This window comes from Giraffa tippelskirchi, chromosome 8 (assembly GCF_054371585.1).
Source record: "Giraffa tippelskirchi isolate mGirTip1 chromosome 8, T2T-mGirTip1v1.2.pri, whole genome shotgun sequence".
NCBI lineage: Eukaryota > Metazoa > Chordata > Mammalia > Artiodactyla > Giraffidae > Giraffa > Giraffa tippelskirchi.
The window spans coordinates 82,217,885-82,233,512 of record NC_137282.1 but is presented as its reverse complement, the minus strand read 5'-3'; the positions used below and the strand labels follow the sequence as shown (position 1 = coordinate 82,233,512).

The 15,628-nt window shown below is 45.0% G+C and overlaps 1 long non-coding RNA gene across 1 annotated transcript; it reads right to left on the bottom strand.

Moving 5' to 3' along the window:
* Positions 1 to 793: 793 nt before the first annotated feature.
* Positions 794 to 1,835, bottom strand: LOC145518730 (uncharacterized). The gene is made up of 2 exons (XR_014063227.1): positions 1,389 to 1,835; positions 794 to 956 (listed from the first exon to the last, which is right to left on the bottom strand). It is a non-coding gene; the product is annotated as an uncharacterized LOC145518730 (long non-coding RNA).
* Between the last annotated feature and the right edge of the window lie 13,793 nt (positions 1,836 to 15,628).

Sequence of the window (15,628 nt, the reverse complement as noted above, 5' to 3'; positions counted from 1 at the left end):
TCTGAGGTGGGGCTGATGTAATAATAATAGAAATAAAGTGCACAATAAATGTCATGCACTTGATCATCCCAAAACCATCCCCCTACCTTGTCCGTGGAAAAATTATCTTCCACAAAATCGGTCCCTGGTGCCAAAAAGGTTGGGGACCGCTTTACTAATTTACTAAATATGTAACTCTAGTGTTTAAGCCGTTCAGGGACTTCCCTGGTGGCTCAGACAGTAAAGAATCTGCCTGCAAAGTGGGAGACCTGGGTTCGATTCCTGGGTCAGGAAGATTCCCTGGAGAAGGGCATGGCAACCCACTCCAGTATTCTTGCCTGGAGAATTCCATGGACAGAGGAGCCTGGTGGGCTATGGTCTATGGGGTCCGAAGAGTCGGACACGACTGAGCGACTAACACACACATGAATTATCCTGCCGTGTGTAACCTCTTGAAATATTATCTCATGTAGTTATTTGGGTTGTTTGGGTTTTGGCTCCCCATCCAGTCTCTGAGGTTTTCCAGATCGGACTGTATAGCAGGCTGTGACTTCTATCCACTCATTACCCCTCAGTGATAATTAGCAAAGTATGCATGCTAAGTCACTTCGGTCTGGTCCGATTCTTTGTGACCCCAGGGATTGTAGCTGCTGCTAAACATCCCACTGATGCAGCCTTTTAGCTGAGAGCAGGGTTCCACTCCTCCAAAAGCGTGACTTGGCCACAAACTTTGAAGGTAATGTGTTGACTCGACAGGACACTGATGAAAGGAGTTAGAGAAAGGTTAAGTACATTACACAAACTTCCTTGTGTCTGGAAATCACCTAGGAATTTATTAAAGAGGAGATTGTGAATCGATAGGCCTGGGGCAGGGCCTGACATTTTGCGTGCAACAGGCTCCCAAGCGAGGCGTGGGCTCCTTGTCCGGAGCTCCTTGTCCTAGGCTCCTTGGTGGACCACGCTTGGCCGGAGAAAGGCTATTTGTAACGGATGCATCAGAGATCAGACCCTGATAACCGGAGCTGAAGGAATCAGGCGCTCCCCGCAGGCCTAGTTGTCCCCCACCCCCACCCCATCAGTCCCCCTACCCGCTCCCATCCCACCAGCCCGCACGTGGTCGCGCGAGCAGGACCCGCGAGAGCCCACCGCTCTCCCTTCCTCATTGCCTCCGTGCCCGGGCTTCCTTCCGGGCCAGAGCCGGAGCGCCGCCTCCAGGGGAGCGCGGTCCCCAGAGCTGAAGAGCGACTCACTTGGGACGTCTCCAGTCGCTCCCCCCGGAGACCCGGCAGACCGGTTTTACCTGCCCTCGTCCAGAGGAGGCTACCGACCCAACTCCAGACCGGTAGAGAAGGCGGGCGGGCTTCCTCGTCCCCCCTCCCACCCTTCTTGTCGCCTCTCCCTTTTTCTACCTGACACTCGCGGAGCCGCAGACAGCGAGGACCCAGCGCAGCAGCTGGTCGAGCTCCGTCTCCAGCAACGTGTGTGAAACCGTTCCACCCAAAACACAAACACCAGCCCCTGACATGTTTTAAGAAACGCCACAGTTGGATGACTGTGGAACCAAAACAGACCAAATGGGGAGGCAAGAAGGGAAAGCAATTGGCCCAGTTCGGTTGGAGGAGCCGCTCGTGTTACACTCCCTTTGCCAGTTAGCGTCGTGGGCGTTTGTTGCTGTGTTAATTACAGTTCTTCCCGGAGTCGGAGGCGAGAACAGCCCTTGTGGAACGATTTCAAGCGGAACGTTCCACTAGAAGGAAAACAACTGCCTTCCTCCCCAGCTGGGGAGGGATTCCCACCAGGCAGCCCTCTGGCCGCCGTGGCATCGAGGCTGCCCGTCTGAGGCGCGCGCTCTGTGCGCCGCGCGCCACCCGCGTGCCCCTTTCCCTCCGGCTGCTGCGTGCAGCTGGGAAACCCGGACTCACTGCTCCCAGGGCCAGGGCTCCCCATGCCAGGGCCGGGAAAGGCCGGCCAAGTGCAGATTTGTTGGCTTTTCCAGGGGCTGGAGGGAGGGCCCAATTTTCAGTGTTTCTGGTTTTCTCGAGGGTTCCAGGGAGCTCCCGGAGGGGAAGTGGGGCTCGGGAGACCGACCACCTGTTTCATCTTTGAATGCCCAGGACGAAGGTGGTTCAGAAGGGATCAGTGAGGTAGTGGGGCAGGGTGGAAAGTACCTGGGATTACAGACAAAATGTGTGTCCATGAGATTCTTTTAGGCAAGACTATTAGAGTAGGTTGCCATTTCCCTCCACCAGGGGATCTTCCCAGCCCTGGGATCGAACTGGGGTCTCCTGCATTGCAAGCGGATTCTTTACCTGCTGAGCCACTGGGGAACCCCACAGACAAAAGGACCTTGTTCCAAATCAGGTCTCTGCCCCTCAATAAACTATGTGACCTTGGGCAGGTTGATACTTTTTGCAGTTGGAAAGTTATATTACCAAGGTCTTGAAGCACTAATACGCTTAAGTGGCACTGACTGTGTTATTGGATTCTTCTAAACACTGTTCTGACAAGGACCTTATAAAGAAGCACTTTTAAAATTGCCATTTCACAGATGGGAAAACTGAGTCCTAGAGATGTTTATGAAGGTGCTCAAGGTTACACAGCTGATGAGTGGCAGAGCTCGGATTGGAAACAAGGTGGTCTGGCTAGGAAGTTTATGCTTTAATTATGCTGCTAAACTAACTGCATATTAAACAATCATGTGTATATAAAGTTCCTGGAACAGTGCAGGGTGATAGCTGTTATTGTTTCCATTACTGTAGGCACATAAACATCAGAATGATCCTGACTGAGACACAGTGGGCTCATTATTGATTTACAGGGAAAGGGGCAGAGGGGGTGATAGTCCAAGTGGTTATGGGAAATCCATCAAAGGTGGCTAGATAGGGAATGGAGCATTAAGCATGTGGATCTCAGCTCTAATCCCACTATGTGTCCACACCACCACCTTGCCGTGTGTGTCTACAGTCTAGACATGGCTTAAGACCCTAGGAAACCAATTAGGTAAAGCCACAGAGAGGGCGGCTTAGCAAAAAGGCCTTGAGTCTATGAAGTGAAGTGAAAGTGTTAGTAGCTCTCAGTCGTGTTCTACTCTTTGCGACCCCACGGGCTAGGACTGTAGCCCGCCAGGCTCCTCTGTCCATGGAATTCCCCATGCAAGAATACTGGAGTGGATAACCAGTTGCTTCTCCAGGGGATCTTCCGGACCCAGGGATCGAACCCAGGTCTCCCACATTGCAGGCAGATTCTTTACTGTATCAGTCTGTACTATAGTCTTCTGTCACCTATTGGCTGCATGCCTCTTATTTAAGACAGTACCCAAAATACACAACTGTTGGTTTTCCTGCCATTTTAAAAAATACATTTTTCTTCTGCAGTGCTATTTGGGCTTCCTAAGAGTAAAATTCTTGGAATTGACTCAACAACTGCAATCCAGAAACCACGGTGTGCACTTGAAACTGACATTCACGCATGCTTAAGGGCTGGCACAGATGCCTGGGATAATATATGGGAAGTGCTTTGGAATAAGTGCACTAGGCAATGATATTTTAAAAGGATACCATACATATTTTGATTGTAATAATAATCTTCATGAGAGAATTCTGTCATTAACATATGGCTTTCACTCAGAGTTTCATGTCCTTCTTGGTAAGGCCGTTTTCAGAGTAGTACAGGAAGAGAATGGGGAAGGATCAGGTCAGGAGACAGGTGACGCTGGGAATGTCTGCCTATGAAGGATTTTCTTAGATACGGAAGGCACATATTCGGTTCTATAGAAGACAGCCTGTTTACCTTTCAACAGGGCAGTGCCCATTTATCAGGACAATTTAGGATTAGGAAGGTGGGTATCTATACATGCCACATTAGTTTCTTATTGCTGTTGTAACAAATTACCACAAATACAGTGGCTTAAAGCAACTAAGCTTTTAGTTGCTTTAGCTTTGATTTAACAGGTCTGTGGGTTAATAAATTGGCACAAGCCCCTTTGCCATGTAATGTAACATTCATAGGCTCTAAGGATCAGAATGTGGATAACTCTGGGGGCTATTATTCTGGCTGCTGCACACCGCAGTTGCTTTGGTGAAAAGGATAACCTGAATTCATTCATAAATATGTGGTCATCACTTAGTCTGTGAAAAGTCCCATTAGCAAGGACCTCTGACTCACACAGCCCTGTGCTTTGAGTTCTGGCTCGGCTAATAACTAGTTATATTATTTGGGGGCAGTTATATAACCTTTCTAACCTCAGTCTTTTGATCTGTCAAATGGACATAATAATTCTCCAAGTCAGGCTTCAACAGTACATGAACCTTGAAATTCCAGATGTTCAAGCTGATTTTAGAAAAGACAGAGGAACTAGAGATCAAATTGCTAACATCCATTGGATCATAGAAAAAGCAAGAGAATTCCAGAAAACCATCTACTTCTGCTTTACTGACTATGCCAAAGCCTTTGACTGTGTGGATCACAACAAACTGTGGAAAATTCTTCAGGAGATGGGAATACCAGAGCACCTGACCTGTCTCTTGAGAAATCTGTATGCAGGTCAGGAAGCTACAGTTAGAACTGGACATGGAAAAACAGACTAGTTCCAAATTGAGAAAGGAGTATGTCAAAGCTGTATATTGTCACCCTGCTTATTTAACTTATATGCAGAGTATATCATGTGCAATGCTGGGCTGGATGAAGCACAAGCTGGAATCAAGATTGCCGGGAGAAATATCAATAACCTCAGATACGCAGATGACACCACCTTTATGGGAGAAAGCGAAGAGGAAGTAAAGAGCCTAGTGATAAAAGTGAAAGAAGAGAGTGAAAACGCTGGCTTAAAACTCAACATTCACAAAACGAAGATCGTGGCATTTGGTCCCATCACTTCATGGCAAATAGAGGGGGAAACAATGGAAACAGTGACAGACTTTATTTTCTTGGGCTCCAAAATCCCTGAAGATGGTGACTGCAGTCATGAAAGTAAAAGACACTTGCTCCTTGGAAGAAAAGCTATGACCAACCTAGACAGCATATTAAAAAGAAGAGACATTACTTTGTCAACGGTCTGTCTTGTCAAAGCTATGGTTTTTCCAGTAGTCACATGTGGATGTGAGAGTTGGACTAAAAAGAAAGCTGAGTGCTAAAGAATTGATGCTTTTGAACTGTGTTGTTGGGGAAGACTCTTGAGAGTCCCTTGGACTGCAAGGAGATCCAACCAGTACATCTTGAAGGAAATCAGTCCTGAATATTAATTGGAAGGACTGATGCTGAAGCTGAGGCTCCAATACTTTGGCCACCTGATGCAAAGAACTGACTCATTGGAAAAGTCCCTGATACTGAGAAAGATTGAAGGTGGGAGGAGAAGGGGATGACAGAGGATAAGATGATTGGATGGCATCACTGACTGGATGGGCATGAGTTTAAGCAAGCTCTGGGAGTTGGTGATAGACAGGGAGACCTGGCGTGCTGCAGTCGATGGGGTCTCAAAGAGTTGGACATGACTGAGTGACCAAACTGAACTGAACCTTTTGAGGTTGTTTAAATTAAACAAGAAAATGCTAGAAAGCAGCACAGTGTTTGGCACATGGTAAACACTCAATGAATGTTTTTGGCTATTGTTATTATTGTGTGCGGAGATGGCAATGGTACCCCACTCCAGTACTCTTGCCTGGAAAATCCCATGGATGGAGGAGCCTGGTAGGCTACAGTCCATGGGGTCGCTAAGAGTCGGACACAACTGAGCGACTTCACTTTCACTTTTCCCTTTCATGCACTGGAGAAGGAAATGGCAACCCACTCCAGTATTCTTGCCTGGAGAATCCCAGGGACGGCGGAGCCTGGTGGGCTGCCGTCTATGGGGTCGCACAGAGTCGGACACGACTGAAGCGACTTAGCAGCAGCAGCAGCAGCAGCATTATTGTGTGTCCTGGGATTGCGAAGAAGTAAAATGCATGATATCTGCCCTCATGGAGTTTGGGGAGTAAGGCACACTCATACATGCAGCTGTGGAGTAGGACACACAGAAACAGATGGTGATACATATAAAAAAGTATCCTACTTAAGGGCTGCATGGGGTACCAGAGACAGTAAATGCTGTTGAGGGAAATAAGAGAAGATATTTTCAGTTATCAGGAAAGGTAGGAATGGAGCAGGCTGGATGGATGCTGGAACTAGAAGAAAGATTCAGTTCAGTTGAGTTGCTCAGTCGTGTCTTGAATCTTTGTGACCCCATGGACTGTAGCATGGCAGACTTCCCTGTCTATCACCAACTCCCAGAGCTTACTCAAACTCAAGTCCGTTGAGTCAATGATGATATCTACAAATGCTGAGCACATGAGAATATACATGGAATGTTACAAGGTGGCAGTGAGTAATAGGATTGTGTTATGAAATGGAGGGTTGGGAAAGAATGTTCATTCATTCATTTTCACATTTTTTTTTTCAGAATGCTTAGGACAGGAGTGGACTATCAGATATGAAAGGAAAGCCTTGAAGGCTAAGTCATATAGTTAGGATCTTTCCTGGTGATAGCAGGGTGCAGTGGAATGTTTCAAAACAGAGGTACGTTCGTGATGAAAGCAGTGTTTAGAAAGGTTAATCTGAGGGTAGTATGTGTAGGCAAAGAAGTGAAGAATGCAAAGAAATAGAGGGAAACAATAGAATGGAAAAGACTAGAGATCTCTTCAAGAAAACTAGAGATACCAAGGGAACATTTCATTCAAAGATGGGTACAATAAAGGACAGAAACAATATGGACCTAATAGAAGCAGAAGATATTAAGAAGAGGTGGCAAGAATACACAGAAGAACTATACAGAAACAATCTTAATAACCCAGAAAACCATGATGGTGTGATTACTCATGTAGAGCCAGGCATCCTGGAATGCGAAGTCAAGTGGGACTTAGGAAGCAACACTATGAACAAAGCTAGTGGATGTGATGGAATTCCAACTGAGCTATTTCAAATCCTAAAAGATGATGCTGTTCAAGTGCTGCACTCAATATGCCAGCAAATTTGGAAAACTCAGCAGTGGCCACAGGACTGGACAAGGTCAGTTTTTATTCCAATCCCAAAGAAAGGCAATGCCAAAGAATGTTCAAACTACCACACAATTGCACTCATTTCACCTGCTAGCAAAGTAATGCTCAAAATTCTCCAAACTAGGTTTCAACAGTACATGAACCAAGAACTTCTAAATATTCCAGCTGGCTTTAGAAAAGGCAGAGGAACCAGAGATTAAATTGCCAACAGCCGTTGGATCATAGAAAAAGCAAGAGAATTCCAGAGAAACATCTACTTCTGCTTCATTTACTATACTAAAGCCTTTGACTTTGTGGATCACAGCAAACTGGAAAATTCTTAGAGATGGGAATACTAGACCACCTTACCTGCCTCCTGCAAAACCTGTATGCAGGTCAAGAAGCAACAGCTAGAACTGAATGTGGAACAATGGACTGGCTCAAAATTGGGAAAGGAGTACGTCAAGGCTGTATATTGTCACCTTGCTTATTTAACTTATATGCAGAGTACGTTATATGAATTGCCCGGCTGGATGAAGCACAAGCTGGAAACAAGATTGTAGGGAGAAAGATTAATAACCTCAGATATGTAGAGGACACCACCATTACGGCAGAAAGTGAAGAGGAACTAAAGAGCCTCTTGATAAAAGTGAAACAGGGGAGTGAAAACGCTAGCTTAAAACTCAACATTCACAAAATGAAGATCATGGCATATGGTCCCATCACTTCATGGGAAATAGATGGGGTAAACAATGGAAACAGTGACAGACTTTATTTTCTTGGGCTCCAAATCCCTGAAGATGGTGACTGCAGCCATGAAATTAAAAGACACTTGCTCCTTGAAAGAAAAGCTATGACCAACCTAGACAGCATATTAAAAAGCAGAGACATTACTTTGCGGACAAAAGTCCATCTAGTCAAAGCTATGGTTTTTCCAATAGTCATGTATGGATGTGAGAGATGGACCATAAAGAAGGCTGAGCACTGAAGAATTGATGCTTTTGAATTGTGGTGTTGGAGAAGACTCTTGAGAGTCCCTTGAACTGCAAGGAAAACAAGCCAGTCAATCTTAAAGGAAATCAGTCCTGAATATTCATTGGAAGGACTGCTGCTGAAGCTGAAGCTCCAATAGTTGGCCACCTGATGCGAACAGCTAACTCATTAGAAAAGACTCTGATGCTGGGAAAGATTGAAGGTGGGAGGAGAAGGGGATGCCAGAGGGCAAGATTGTTGGATGGCATCACTGATTCAATGGACAGGAGTTTGAGCAAGCTGCAAGAGATGGTGAAGGACAGGGAAGCATATGTGCTGCAGTCCACGGGGTCGCAAACAGTCAGACATGACTGAGTAACTGAACAATTGAACAACAGCAACAGCAATGTGTAGGCAAGTTGATAGAAGAGCCTGGAGGTAGAGTGACCTGTTGGGAGATGTTTTCAATGGTGCAGATAAGAATGGCTGAAATAGCTGTGATAGGAATCACAGCCTCAGGAAAGGGAATCTATGTAAGAAGATACAATGAAGCAAGGGCAAAGGGCCTTGATGATTAAGAGGGAAGAGATCAAACATTCCTGGAAGTCTAGTGATGGCAGTAATAGAAATCAGAAGCAAGTTCAATTTGAGTGTTCCTGTATTTAAGATGTTGGCATGTCATCCAGGTGGCAAATGTCCAGTAGGCATTGGAAATGTGTCACTGGAACCTCAGAGCAAGGTCAGAGCTTTATAATTCAGTTTGGAAGTCTTCAGCGGAGAGCTGGTGGCTGAACTCCACAACTGCCCCCCAGCCTTTCTTGATCAAACCCGTTTTAGTGGCCAGCCTGGTGATTCCTAGCCTCATCCCTCTATTTCTCATTCCATATTTCCCTTTTCACTCTTTGTTATAGGCTGAATTGTGTCTCCCTAAAATTCAGAAGTTGGAGTCCTGTCCCCCAGCATCTCAGCTTGTGACTATATTTGGAGATTGAGTCTTTAAAGAGGTGATTAATGTTCAAAAAGGTCATTGGGGTGAACACTACTTCAATATGACTGGCATCCTTATAAGAAGAGGAGATTAGGAACTTCCCTTGTGGTCCAGTGGCTAAGACTCCATGCTCCCAATATAGGGCGCCCAGGTTTGATCCTGGCCAGAGAACTAGATCCCACATGCTGCAGCTAAGAGTTTACTTGCTGTAACTAAAGATCTTGCATGCCACAAGTAAAAGAACACACATGCTGCAACTAAAGAACCAAGACCTGGTGAAGCCAGATTTCTCATAGCTCAGTCAGTAAATAATCTGCCTGCAATACAGGAGGCTCGGGTTTGATTCCTGGGTCAGGAAGATCCCCTGGAGAAGGAAATGGAAACCCACTCCAGTATTCTTGCCTGGAGAATCCCATTGTCAGAGGAGCCTGGTGGGTTACAGTCCATGGGGTCGCAAGTTCAGTTCAGTTCAGTCGCTCAGTCGTGTCCAACTCTTTGCGACCCCATGGACTGCAGCACACCATGCTTCCCTGTCCATCACCAACACCCGGAGCTTACCCAAACTCATGTCCATTGAGTTGGTGATGCCATCGAACCATCTCATCCTTTGTTGTCCCCTTCTCCTGCCTTCAATCTTTCCCAGAATCAAGGTCTTTTCAAATGAGTCAGTTCTTTGCATCAGGTGGCCAAAGAATTGGAGTTTCAGCTTCAGCATCAGTCCTTCCAATGAATATTCAGGACTGATTTCCTTTAGGATGGACTGGTTGGATCTCCTTGCAGTCCAAGGGACTCTCGAAAGAGATGAATGTAAATAAAAGAAGTATTTAAAAATATTTTTAAAAGAAGAGGAGATTAGGACAAAGACATACATTGAGGAAAGACCATGTGAAGACACAGGGAGAAGACAGTCATCTGTGAGTCAAGGAAAGAGGCCTTAGAAAAAAACAACTCTGTAGACATCTTGATCTCGGATTCCTTGCTTCCAGAATGATGAGAAATTGTGAGAAAACAAAATTCTGTTATCTTAAGCCACCTAGTCTGTGGTACCTTGTCATGGCAGCCCTTTTGAAAGAATGCACGTAGCCCAAGGACACAACATAAGTGATTTGAATCAAATGGGTCCAAGATGGCAGACAAGTCAACTTTGACTAGACCTTGATCCTCAATCAGCAAGCTAAATGAAACACTTAGAAGCTCCACGACAGTTCCAAGCCACCATCAGAAGACCAAAAAATGGGTAGTGGCCCAATTTCTGGAAATCTCTACCCCTTCCCCAAAATAGTTGGAATAATCTTCCCATTCATTAGCCTATGAAATTACCCAGCCCCTAAAAACTAACCACACCACATCTTGAGGCTGCTGCACTCACCCTCTGCGATGGCCCACTGTCTGTCTGGGGAGTGTGTTTCTCTCTGAATAAATCCACTTCTTACCTATCACTTCGTCTCTCACCGGGTTCCTTCTGAGATGAGACATCAAGAACCTGAGCTTTATTAGTTCCTGAAACCAACCAGGTCGCTCATCTCATTTGGAAGACTGTGGTTTTGGCTGGGTTTGAGTCCCAGCCACATGGGTTATAATCCCAATCTGAGATAAAGTGTTCCACAGGGACCAGTGTCCTGGTATGACTACCCCATCTGAGGGCACCCCATCTGCCAGTGTATCCCCCCGCTTACATTTTACCAGCTCTGCTTCCCAGCCACTCATTCTCTGTATATGCTGTGGGTGGTATTGAGTAGTTATCAGCAATGTTGTTCCGTGCGAACTGAAAATAAGATTATTCTTCCCTGATAACAGTGCTTTGTATCTCAAGAGGCCCCCCACTCTCCCCACCACAGTGGTCGCTCTGGCGTCCAGAGCAGGTCTTGTGGGAGAACACGCCTTTCTCAGCACCCGGCTCACAGCTGTCGGAGGACTGTTCAGCCACCTGTTCCTAAGGCTGTCTCTGGCAATGGATTCCTGCATGTGCCTTCCTTTGAAAGTATACTCAGAACAGAAAGAAATGTGTCCTTCCTCATTAATGAGACCGGGAAGTGAGATTTGACCATACTTATAATTCATGAGTTGTTTTTTTTTTTGGTAATAGTCTGAATTTCAGCCTTGCTGTTCAAAATACAAAATAAAATGCTAAAAGTGTTGAAGACCAAGTCAGGGCTTAAAAAGTAGCCCTCAGAGGAAGCAAACAGAGGGATATTTTTGCACAACCACCTACAAAGAGCTTATCTAGGAAAGGGTCGAATAGCTAGTGCCCAGAAAGTTCCTGTTAGCTCATCTGGATTGATTCCAAGTCCTGACTTGTAGACTTCTGTGACAGTGAAATATTCAGACCAGGACCATGTCCTTGGTGACTTCTGTGTTCATTAGAGCTGGCGTTTATGATGGATTGAGGCCGTTATTATGAGGAAGGTGCTGATGAACTGGTCTCCATCTTCACCGAGGACAGAATGAGAGCAAGTAGGCTGAAGGTGCAGCCATAAGAGTCAAGTCAGAAAGAGCTTGCTTCTCAGGCAATTTTAAAGCCTGCCTAGGTTGTGCTTTAGCTCCCTCCTCTGGGCTTCCAGGGTACTACCCTGCATTTCCCACCGTTGTTCCATTTACCGTTACTAATACGTTGTGGAGTTCCGTGATTATGTGCCTGTTCCTACCAGCAGACTGTGAACTCCCAATGGGCATGACTTCATCTGTCTTTGTTCCTCTGCCTCCGCCTCTAGCTGGCATTGGGTGAGCCCTTGGTGGATGGCTATCTCTTTGTCCTTTAAAAATTATTTAGCGTCCTGGAAATTCTGTTTGTGGTGTGTGTGTGTGTGTGTGAGAGAGAGAGACAGAGAGAGACAGAGATAGAGAGAAAGAGAGAAAGAGTGGGAAAGACCATGAATAAATGACTCTCAGAAATGACTCTGATGACTTCATTTCTTTGGATTTCAAATAAGTATGTGAAGAGTATTGCAAATCCAGCGTATATTGATGGGGGTGTGCTTAGTCACATCAGTTGTGTCCGACTCTCTGCGACCCCATGGACCACAGCCCGCCAGGCTCCTCTGTCCACGGGATTCTCCAGACAAGAATACTGGAGTGTGTTGCATTTCCTTCTGCAGTGATAAAGTATGAAGTGAGTAAAGTGAAGTCGCTCAGTCGTGTCCAACTCTTTGCAACCCCATGGACTGTAGCCTACCAGGCTCCTGCATCCATGGGATTTTCCAGGCAAGAGTACTGGAGTGGATTACCATTTCCTTCTCCAGTATATTGATGGGTAAGACATAATTATTGACTAATCAACTAACAGAGGGCTGGCAAATAGGTATTTGTCAGTGAGAGAGATATGTGCAGACTTTCTCTAGACTTAGAAGGTAACTGGAAGAGGTAGCTGTGTACTTGATGGTCAGTATAGCTGCCATTTATGGGCTCCTACTAATGTGTCAGGTGTTTTGTTCATGCTGTTTCATTTGATTCTCACATACTTCTTGACATTTATATTGTTTCTCCCCATTTTACAGATAGGGAAGCTGAGGTTCCGAGAAGTCTATTCATTCAGTCACAACCACATTTATTATGTTCTTGCTGCATGCTAGACTGTGCCAGGCTCCAGGGATATGTAGGACACATGTAGTCCTTTTTCCTTAGAGCTTAGAATCTAGCAGGAAAGAGAAACATAAAAGAGGTAAGAGACGTGGCTTAACAGGGTGCTGTTGCAGTTTATAGCAGGGGGGTGCCCATTAGGAGTTCAGAGCACAGTGAGATACTGAGGAGCAGGCAGCTTGTTACAGTGGGCTTGATAATAAGTGTTCCATGCAAGTAAGCACCAGGTGCTCTGGGAGGACACAGGAGGCAATCAGGGAGGCTTTTTGGAGGAAGTGATATCCTACTGAGACCTAAAGGGCAAATAGGAGTTTACTATTTAATAGGTTAAAAAGGGAGAGGGAAGGAGTGTTTCTAGGGAACAGAATATGCAAAGGCCCAGAGGTGAGAACTAACATGACCCTTGAAAGTTAACCCTGGCTGGAAATATGGATTCTGAGCTAGAAATGAAGCTTGAGAGATAAGCAGGGGAACAGATACTAAGGGTTATCATAAAAATCTCAGACTTGATCTGAAGGCAACCAGACAGAGGATGAAAGCCTAAACAAAGTAGGAACAGGTCAAGTGACTGGTCCAAGGCCTTATGACCAGAAATCAGGTTTTATAACTGAGGTTCAGTCTGCCTTTAAAAGAGAAGATGGAGACTCACTTTTGTTTTCTACCAGTCTTTTTCAACTCCAACTCCTAGCCCTCAGGGCTTTCCATTTTCTGTTTCCCTGGGTCTGCAGTAGCTCTGGAAGAGGGTATGTCTCAGCCCAGGGACAGGTGGAGATCTGGCACCAAGGCGTGATTTTCTGACAGCGCTCCTGCCTCCTGACTGCTTTCTATCTGTTTTCTTGGAGTTGACATTGCTGACCACTACACAGGTGTGCAAGCACATGCTGGCTTCTCCTGGTGGTGTGGAAGCAGCCAGTCCAGGTGGATCAGGAAGTTTTTTACTACTTCCCTAGAGCAGGAGCAAAAAAAGAACCAGGTTCCCCCTTTGTAAGAGGAGCAGGTGTTGGGGGGGCCGAAGACACTTGCGTTCTCTCTGCTGCCAGTTGCATTCTTGCTGGGTGCATTTGAGATGCAATGCTTGTGTTTTGTTTTGCATTGTTGTCCTGTATACCTCCTCACTGGAGGGCTGCCATTAGGCCCAATATTTAACTAAATCAATGAACCATTATTTCACATTTTGGAACCCCAAAATGTTAAAATGCTTTCATGGTAAACAAAACATTTTCAAGAATTGCTCAATAGAATTTACAAAAATAAACTTGCTTTCCTTATCTGTAGATTTTCAGCAGGATGGCTGGCTTCATTCATTTTTTTCCCTTTTACTATTGTGTAGCAGGTAAGGGTACAGTCTCTCCCAGACCATCTAATTTCAAATTCTGACTCTAACATTTTCCAGCTGATGACCTTAGGAAAATTTCTTAACGTTTCTGTACCTCCATTTCTTTCTTTCTGTAAAAAAGAGATAATAAATGTATTTGTCTCATAATCTGATTATGAGGATTTAATGAGTTAATCAGAATGATGTCTGGCACCTAGGAGGTACTTCACAAGTATCCAACCTTCATGATTTAGCTTGCATACTTTTTTGTTTTCGTTTGTTTTTGAGGTATTCGCCCTCAACCCCAACTGAGCTTCTAGGAAGGGCTCTGGACAGATAAGTTGTGCTGACCTTCACCCTGAGCACCCTCTCCACGTGAAGTCCATCACCATTCAAGGAGAGGATTAGGAGATGAGGCTTCTCTGAGACTGGAAGGAGGAAGTTACAGCTCTGCTTTGCTAAAGTTTCTGAGTGTTCAGAAGCATTTGCAAAAGATGAACTAATATCCTGTATGTTAAGACCCATCGCATCAATCATTCCCAACAGCGTTTTGGGGGAACATAGAGCACACAGCTCAGTGACAAACTGCAGAACCACAAGTGATTTTTTTAAAAAAGTAGATAATGTACATCATATGAGTGAAATTCCAATTTTTCCCAAGTCACAGAGGAATGTAGTTTTAGCAAGAACCTCTGTTGTTATGTAGCTGGCTTTTTCTTAAAGCTAGGTGAACTCCTTTGTTTTGAACTCAGTTTTCATTGCAGGTCAATTAATTCTTTAGCTCTGAATACGTGACTTTTTATTTTTTTTCTGAAACAGCTTTAACCAGAAAATGCATGTGCGAGTGTAAGAGAAGGCTGCCCTTTGAGTCTTCTCAATAGAGGCTGTGACAAGCAAGTTCTCGACAGTCTGCATTGCCTGGGAATGTGCAGGTGACAATGGAGACAGCCGGGGAGGGACAGGAACGGGCATATGGTCCTCATTGGCACAGCACACCAAAGTAATTAAAAATGTCTTAAAATGCAGAAACCCCCCAAACTGTAAAGTATATCATGGTAGATGTCAAATTAGCATTTTCTGCCTCTTTTTAACAATGCCATAATCTCATTAATCTACAGAAGGAACCAAATGCATGGACTCCAACCAGTTGGCTGGACATATGTTGCATATTGGACTGGCCATTTGGCTGGATCCGATTAAAGTAGAGAAATTGCATTTTATTTTGGGCACTGAACCCAAATCTGGACCTGCTTATTACTTTTTGAGCTCCTTTTCTAAAGTGATAGGTTTGTGAGTGCCAAAAATTCAGTACCAACTTGAGTTGGAAAAAAAAAGCCTATAAAGAAACTCTACAGAGGAAAGGAACAAGGGTTAGAGATGGAGATGTAAGGCTGGTTTCAGATTAAATAGCAGCATTCACAATGTCAAACATTAGAACTGTCAAGCCCACTTATGGGCTCCATTGATTAAGATATTTTTTAATTTTGCACGTATCATTTAAACTCTCAAGCCTTTCAGCACAATGCTTTGTTTTAACATTCTTTATTACTAAGTATTACTAGGGTTTCCAGGTGGCTCAGTGGTAAAGAATCCATATGCCAATGCAGGAGACACAGGAGATGCGAGTTTGATTCCTGGGTCAGGAAGATCCCCTGGAGGAGGAAATGGGAACCCACTGCGGTATCTTGCCTGGAAATCCTATGGACAAAGAAGCCTGGTGACCTACAGTCCAAAGGGTCTCAAAGAGTTGGACACGACTGAAGTGACTAATAACAGCAGCAATGTGAACAA